General features: G+C 40.6%; 1 protein-coding gene across 6 annotated transcripts in view; it reads right to left on the bottom strand.

Moving 5' to 3' along the window:
• Positions 1-7,715: 7,715 nt before the first annotated feature.
• The window catches only part of LOC116463575 (luc7-like protein 3), a 33,232-nt gene continuing 32,093 nt past the window's right edge, over positions 7,716-8,854 (bottom strand). For 5 of the 6 annotated variants that reach the window (XM_032146763.2, XM_032146762.2, XM_032146766.2 and 2 more), the window contains one exon: positions 7,716-8,854. This exon is cut by the window's right edge and continues 828 nt beyond it. The gene's annotated coding sequence lies outside the window, so the exon portion shown is untranslated. The other variant, XM_032146764.2, reaches the window with a different exon arrangement.

The raw sequence follows: 8,854 nt of genomic DNA, 5'->3' as shown, positions 1-8,854 counted from the left end.
TTTTTTTTTTTTTTTTTTTTTTTTGAGACAGAGTTTCACTCTGTTGCCTAGGCTGGAGTGCAATGGCACGATCTCGGCTCACTGCCGAGTTCAAGCGATTCTCATGCCTCAGCCTCCCAAGTAGCTGGATTTACAGGCGTGCACCACCATGCCCGGCTAATTTTTGTATTTTTAGTAGAGATGGGGTTTCACCATGTTGCGCAGGCTGGTCTTGAACTCCTGACCTAAGGTGATCCACCCACCTCGGCCTCCCAAAGTGCTGGGATTATAGGCATAAGCCACTGTGCCTGGCCAATTGTCCTCATTTTACTATCACTTCCTGTTTACACCTTTTTAAACTCATCTACAAAATGGCATGATTTCTGAGTTGAGTAAATAACTTTTTTTTTTTTTTTTTTCTTTTTTGAGAGGGAGTCTCACTCTGTGACCCAGGCTGGAGTGCAGTGGCACGATCTCGGCTCACTGCAACCTCCGCCACCCGGGTTCAAGCGATTCTCCTGCCTCAGCCTCTCAAGTGGCTGGGATTACAGGCGTGCTCCACAATGCCTGGCTAATTTTGGTATTTTTAGTAAGAGACGGGGTTTCGCCATGTTGGCCAGGTTGGTCTCAAACTCCTGACCTCAAGTGATCTGCCCGCCTCGGCCTCCCAAAGTGCTGGGATTACAGGTGTGAGGCACCGCATCTGTCCAAATATTTTTTAAATTTTATTTTTTAAGACGAGGTCTTGGCCAGGCACGGTGGCTCACATCTGTAATCCCAGCTACTCAGGAGGCTGAGGCAGGAGAATCGCTTGAACCTGGGAGGTAGAGGTTGCAATGAGCCCAGATCGCACCACTGCACTCCAGCCTGGGAGACAGAGCGAGTCTCCGTTTAAAAAAAAAAAAAGATGAGGTCTCACTATGTTGGCCAGGCTGGTCTGGAACTCCTGGGCTCAAGTGATCCTCCCACCTCAGCCTCCCAAAGTGCTAGGATTACAGAGGTGGCCACCACACCCAGCCAATAACGATTAATACCTTTGAGGCTATTTTTAACATACCACTTACAGAACAGGGGAGGCACAGCCCACACCACTGGTCTGTTAAATAAGCTGAAAAACCAGCTGGTGCCCTCACTAACATCTAAAGTGAGCTGTCATCACATCCCATGCTACGTTCCTCCCTAACACACTCCCTAGGATCCTTCCAGGTCAGCTCCCTTGCCAAATTCTAGTTAATAACTCTGCTTGCACCTTGTACAGGCTCATGCAGTGGCTTGACCCTATCTACCCACGTTTATTCACACACACCACACTGTCTCTTTACACGCCTGTTCCTCCTAGACCACCCTATCTACCCACTTTTATTCACACACACCACACTGTCACTTCTTTACACACCTGTTCCTCCTAGACCACAAAGTCATCTCTAAACCTTGTGGGAGAGGTATACATAAAATACCAGAACTCCTTGTGGCCAAGCATGTCTTACTTGCATCCCAGCACATGCCATCAGCCACTGTTCCTTCAACTCCAATTTCTCAGTAGCTCAACTTTGATGAAGGGCAGCGGACACATAGGCAGCACGTCAAGACTTCTCTTACCCAACTGTTCAAAACAGAGAAAAATGGTTCCAATAGTAAGAAGCGTGTCCTGTTTCATTCAGAAAACGTCATGTGAAACCATCTGCAACTTGCTTAGCATTTGCAGCCTCCTGTGACAAGGTGACAGAAGCACTTCAGGTCAGCATCTAAATTGCTTATTTATTTTTAAATTTTGAGGCCAGGCACAGTGGCTCACGCCTGTAATCCCAGGAGTTCAAGTTTAGCCTGAACAACATAGCAAGACCTTATCTCTAAAAAAAAAAAAAAAAAAACTTCGGGGGATGCATATCACTGTTACCCAGGCTTGAGCACGGCTCACTGTGCAACCTGTCTCGTAGGTTCAAGTGATTCTCATGCCTCAGCCACCCAAGTGGCTGGAATTACAGGCATGCATCACCATGCCCAACTAATTTTTTAAAATAATTTTGACAAAGTTTTGCCATGTTGGCCAGGCAGATGTCGAACTCCTGGCTTCATGTGATGTGCCCGCTTTGGTCTCCCAAAGTGCTGAAATTACAGGTGTGAGCCACCGCGCCCAGCCAAAACTCATTTTCTATAACACAAATAAGTCTTAAGGCTGCAGATTATCAGTAAAACAAAATTTGAAGAGCTTCAAGAGTAATTTGATTAGTTTTCACCTCATGCATTGATTATAAAAAACTAATCCCTGAGTAAGGTGCAATTCCCCTCATTTTATTTATTTTGAGACAGAGTCTTGCTGTGTTGCCCAGGCTGGAATGCAGTGGCGCGATCTTGGCTCACTGCAACCTCTGCCTCCCGGGTTCAAGCGATTCTCCTGCCTGTCTCCCAAGTAGCTGGGGCTACAGACGCCCGCCACCATGCCCGCTAATTTTTTTTGTATTTTTAGTAGAGATGGGTTTTCACTATGTTGGCCAGGCTGGTCTTGAACTCCTGACCTCGTGATCCACCCACCTCAGCCTCCCAAAGTGCTGGGATTACGGGGGTGAGCCACCAGGCCCAGCCTATTTTTTATTTTTTTTTGAGACAGTCTCGCTGTGTCACCCAGGCTGGAGTGCAGTGGTGTGATTTCAGCTCACTGCAACCTCCGCCTCCCAGGTTCAAGTAATTCTCCTGCCTCGGCCTCCCAAGTAGCTGGGACTACAGTGCCTGCCACTACACTCAACTAATTTTTCTAATTTTTTTTGTATTTTTAGTAGAGACAGGGTTTCACTATGTTGGCCAGGCTGGTCTTGAACTCTTGACCTCATGATCCGACTGCCTCGGCCCCCCAAAGTGCTGGGATTACAAGCGTGAGCCACCGCGCCGGGCCAATTCCACTTTTAAAATGGCCTTAAGTGAAATTAATCACGTACCAAAATGCCATCCTGAGAAGTTCCAGAACTACTTAGGTTAAAATAAGATATGAAATGACCTAGAATTCTTAGTTGTTCATTACCTCTGTGCACTTTCAACTAATAGGGTGATTAGTAACTCAACAGCACTACCCCTTTCCACTCCCCTTTCAGAAGTCCTGTGTACTAGGCACAGCCCTGAGGGTGCCACTGCTGCAGTGAGAACAGATTCCATAGTGGGGGGAACTGGAGCTGCACCTATTTTGTTCTTGGTGTATCCAAAGGTTATCAGTCACTCCACAGCACATAGGAGCACTCAGGGATGTGTTGGACGAACTCACAGCCAAGCCCTATGTTCATACTGAGGGGATCCAAGTCTCACCTGGAGCATAGTTGAGGGGTAACAGGGCTGCTGTGAACTGACGTAGGGCCTTAGTTATATGAACCTTATGAATCTGCCAATTCAAATTTCAATCGCTTTCCTCTTTTTAAAGAGTAAACATTTTTGTGTTCACAGTACACCTACTGAAATTACAACAAGGCCAAAGCAGCAGCCTCTCTGAGGTGACCATCTAACTTGGGGCAGGGGAAGGAGTACAGCACAGTAAAGCAGTTTTCTTTCCCAGAATGGCATAAATCTGAGAAAAGCTTCTTCGGAAGCTGTTTAGACAGGAAAACAAAAGCATCAGCTCCCTGGCTGGCAGACAAGTAGAAATTATGTTAAGATGAAAATAAGGTATCACACAGAAAACACACATTTAGATTTTTCTTAGTTTTGTTTTTGTTTTTTTCTTTGAGACGGAGTCTTGCTCTTGTTGCCGTTTCTAGCTTTTTAAGAACTACAATTAAGACCTCAATTTGAAGACTGGGTGCGGTGGCTCGTACCTGTAATCCCAGCACTTTGGGAGGCCAGGGTGGGCCTGATCATTTGAGGTCAGGAGTTTTAATATCAGCCTGGACAACATGGTGAAACCGTCTCTACTAAAAATACAAAAAAATGAGCCAGGTGTGGTGGTGTGCAGCTGTAATCCCAGCTACTTGGGAGGCTGAGGCACGAGAATAGCTTGAACCCAGGAGGCGGAAGATGCAGTGAGCTGAGCTCGTGCCACTGCACTCCAGCCTGGGTGACAAGACAGAGACCCTGTCTCAAAATAAAGCCTTAAACTGGGCACTCAAGAAACAGCATCTTTAAATTTGTCACTGACTGATGGTTAATTTTACAAAATACACTACAGCTTATATATCTATTAGTAACTACCTACACCAAGACTTTTTCCCACTTTTTAAATTTAAATTTTATTAAGAAATATCATACATACAAAAGCACATAGACATACAGCTTAAAAAAAATGCCCACAGCGCTTCAGAAATAGACCCTCACCAGTTCCTCTGAAGACCCCTGTGCCCTCATGATCACCTCTCTCTCCATCAAAATGGCTAACATTAAATTTTGTCTTAATCGTTTCCTTTTATCATGTATTTGACAGCCTGTTTTTGACTTTCATTGAAATGGAACCATAGTGATGTATTCTTCTGTAACTTGCTTTTTTTTTGATCCTTCTATTGTTGAGTTTTGTCCATGTTCACATACATAGCTGCAGTTCAGTTTCACTTCTGTGGAATTCCACTGTTGGAATATACCACAGTATTTATCCAACACTGTTGGTGGACACTTGGGGTCTTCCCAGGTTTTTTCTTTTCTTCCTATTACACACAATGCTTAAATCCATCCCCTGGTACGCATGTGTAAGAGTTTCTCTAGGGTATGTATCCGGGAGTGAATGGCTATGAGAGAGGTTATGGCACATCCACTTATGCCAAATTGTTTCCGGTTTCCCAAAGTTGTTGTTCCTAAACATTCTTAAATCTGTTGACAAATGACCTATTTGGGATGGCCGAGGGGAAGAAATAGATCAGCTACAAAACTCTTGAATTTTTAAAATAGTAAATTCAAAATTCTGATACAGCAATGAAAAATACATTTACTTCTCTGCTTTGGCTTACTTGAAATGTACTTTTTAAAACTACAGGTTCAACTTATAAGTGCTGTCTCCTTTATCTCAAAATAAATTTTCTAAATATTAGCAGGTAAAAACAGCAAGACTCAGAACATACGGGTATACCGTCATATAGCAAGACTCAGAACACACGGGTGTGACTCAGAACACACGGGTATACCGTCATATATTTGAAAGATCTATACATATGTTTACATTTCCTCCCACCTCCCATCTCCCCACAAAGAAAACTACTTGGAAGAATAACTGTTAACAGCAGCAAGCTCCTGCAGAGGAATAACAGAGAGATAGGAGTAGCAGGAGACATAGATCACTAAACACTTTTTTTTTTTAACCATGGGCAACATTACAATTATAATACAAAATTCCAAAAGTAGACCTGGGGTTCTTTCACAAACAACTAAAAAATCCCTCAGGAAATCAAACTTGAAAACCAATCCTGAATGACGTCCCATCTCACATAATTGTACACATAATAACTTCAAGTGTTTTTTGTTTCATGCACATTATCAGATGTTTAAAAACATATTCACATAGCCCACCTGCAATGCATTTTTAAAAAACAGAATGGATGAGGGCTCAGAGAACCTCTGCCATAAAAATTTTCAGTTCTTACAACTCTGAAAACTTTAATCGGAAGGTGGCTGAGCTCAACCAATATGTGGTCCAAGTGTTCTCAGACCTCGGAAATAAGGTTGGTTTATCCTCTGTGACACTAACTGTATTTAAGGAACCAGAATGCCTAAGGAGACGGGATAAAAATATCTGAGCTGAGCAATATGACTAGGTTATTATAAGCTCAAGTTCAAGAAAACAAGAAGGATGTTTCAACCCAAACTGAAAAATGAATGTTTGAAGGAAAAAAAAAAACAAAAACAGAAAACAAACGTGTTTTAACAAAACGGAGCATGATATATATTATCTCCACATTCCAGAGGAGAGGGTGTCTTGAGCAGCAGACTGGTCGATCCTCTTGAAAGGCTCAATGAAAATTAAACTATTGGACCAGTGCTAATATAGTTTGATGACCAACAAAAGTTTACCCAATTTGTTTTATACTAATGAACTGTTATTTAAGAGGCCTTTGTCTTTTAGAGATACATGCTGAATTATTTACAGATTAAGTGGTGTGTCTGAGACTTGCTCGAAAATAATAGAAGACAGTGGATACAAATACAATCACTCATGAAGTATAAGAGTGGTCATGAGTCTTGTTGGTGATGAGTTAACAGAGATTAATTATATTGTTCCTCTTTTGTGTATGTCTAAATTTCCAAAATAAAGTGTTTTTTTTTTAAGACCAACTGATTGCAGATTCCAAACTTCCAAAGCAATCTGATTAAAACTGGTTTGCTCCCCTTAAAGACTTTCCAAAGAGAAAATACATATTCACCAACTAATAACTTTTTGGTCTGCATGGCAGAAATGTTTGTTTCTTCTAGTGAACTGGTCTCAATACTGGATTCTTGTGAGCTGGTTAGCAAGAATCAGTTCCTCTTCAGTCACAACAATTTTGGGTGTAAAATTCAACTTCTAGGTCTCTCTCCGTAACTAAAGCCAGGCCTTAGTCATAGATGCCCTGGGGAGGCAGGTCCTCCTCCCACTGCCCCCAAATCCCAGGTAACTTCAATAGTTATAATAGATCTAAGTGTCCATAGAGGAAGCCTTTTCATATGAACTCATTTATTATACTTCATTTAAGTTAGACGCTGATTCTAGATGAGGCAGAGCAGAACAAATCTGTTATTTTAGTAACTTCCTAGATTTTTTAATACTTAGGGACAGAATATGGTTTAAAAACTATCACTTTAAGTCCTTTGCTGCTACAACCACACTCTTGTCAAACTACACAAAGCAGTGCCTGGGAGCTACCTTTGTGTTTGTTAGATTTTACTTCCCATTTTATCTTAATCTTCATGTGAATCATCTCTTACAAATTCAGAGATAACCCATTCATCTATTGCTGCATCTCCAGGATCGGCTAAGGAGCCAGGCGGGCTCTGTCTCCACAGCATTTTTTCATACAGAGCCTCTAAAGTGGGGGCTTCATTATTTTTCAAAATTTGGTGGAAGAGATTTTGGTAAATTCTTTAAGAATTCATTATGCCTATTAGAATGAACACAGTGGCTTAACAGTTAGGCACTGGACCATGAGGCAGAGACCTAGCAACTCCATAAACATGAAGCCACAGGACCCTCCCTGGGTAAGTCATTTAACACACTGTTTCTTTACCTATAAACTGATAGCAGTATTTGAAAGTTATAAACCACAAGGAATTGCTATGATATATATGTATGTGTGTATATACGTAGCTGGAGAGAATATTTTTATACAGTTGAAGAAGCTGGCGATAGAAACATGCTGCCAGTTTTCCTAGATGTGACACAAAAATAATCACTTAAGAGGGGGGGGAAAACCCTTGCCATATATACTACACACCCTATACACAAGTACATTTATAAACTGACACAGCCGGGTTAGAAGAAATCTTGATACAGGACTTAACAAAAACTAGCTCTTGAATGCTACATCATTTCATAGCTAGCTAGAGTGCTTGTCAGAAAGATACTTGGAATTTTCTACTAAATGAATCTCTCAGGGATGTAAAAATATATTCTAGTTCACTGTACATCTGTTATTAAAAGCAAAATTCAAATTTATTCATAACCACCTAAAATTGAAGCACCATTATTTAAAACATTAGAAAGTCTATAAAAATTAGTCTTAAACAGAACACATTAGATAAAACTGTACACCAACACCTCTAGTAATAGTGTAACTCTTGTATTTAAAACAGGGGACTAGTTCAGAGTCAATGACTTTATTAGAAAAAGATTAATACTAAAACTTTTCAATGACAGAGACAATCAACTTTGTAACAGAAAGTCAGAGATACTTTATTTTTACTTCTAAATCCAAAGGCTAAGTAGAGCAGAGTTGTAAAAATGAAATCCCACTTAGTCTGATTCACATGAATACTAACGTTTAATCCTGTTTTCAAAGTCCAAGAATGAAAACTTGCAATTAAACACTGAGCAAGCCACATGTTTAAGTAATATTTCTTAAAAAGTCTTAAAGAAAAAAGTATGATACAGGACCTAAGTTTTCAGTGGCATATATACTATTAACACATGTTCTGAAATCTGGTAGGTCACATCAGTCCTGAATTAACTTTTAATAATAATAATAATAATTAAAAAACTAACTGAGCTTTATACTTTTTCTATGCCACTATAGCTTTCTTTCACCTCATTTTTTAAATGTCGATCTTCACTTTATGCCGTTCTCAGTATTCTTCCAAAAATCTTCGAACAGTAGTCCTACAACGCAAAATTTGGGGAAAAATGATAATTAGACAACATGTAAAAGGCCAATTTTTATGAGAAAGTGTTGGCCCAGTCACTAACTGCTAATTAACATGTGTATATGGAATGCTTGTATTCTTTTTAATTATCAAGGCATCAGTGTGGTTCTTAAAGCCATGTGCCTGTGTATGCTTGCCTACGTGTGAATGACACACACAGACACAACCTTATATTGCTTTCCCAAAAGGGGAATGCCACCAACAAATCAACTAATTGGTACTTCCTTTCATTAGGAATATTTTGTCCCACGCCACTAGCCCACAGAATGAAGTTTACAGGTTTTAAGAACACTTACAGTACCTAACTTTTAATAGTTCTTTGAAAACCCAAATTGGTTCTATACAGTGCATCAGTTCTTTGATTTCACAAATTGAAGGTGTCTGTCCTTGCTATTCACACTGCTGCTTTACACGTATCAGCCAGTGAGTGACTTCCTACATACCTGTGGCTGACTGCAAATTCTCCTACACAGTAGGAAATATTAAGCACATACCTCTTATAGACTTGAGAATTGCATTGAGTGTAACAAGGCGAATAATATGAAGTGTTTATTGTATTTAAAATTCTTTAAAGATATCT

Source organism: Hylobates moloch, unplaced genomic scaffold (genome assembly GCF_009828535.3).
Source record: "Hylobates moloch isolate HMO894 unplaced genomic scaffold, HMol_V3 SCAFFOLD_42, whole genome shotgun sequence".
Lineage (NCBI taxonomy): Eukaryota > Metazoa > Chordata > Mammalia > Primates > Hylobatidae > Hylobates > Hylobates moloch.
This window is presented reverse-complemented; position numbering and strand designations above follow the sequence as displayed.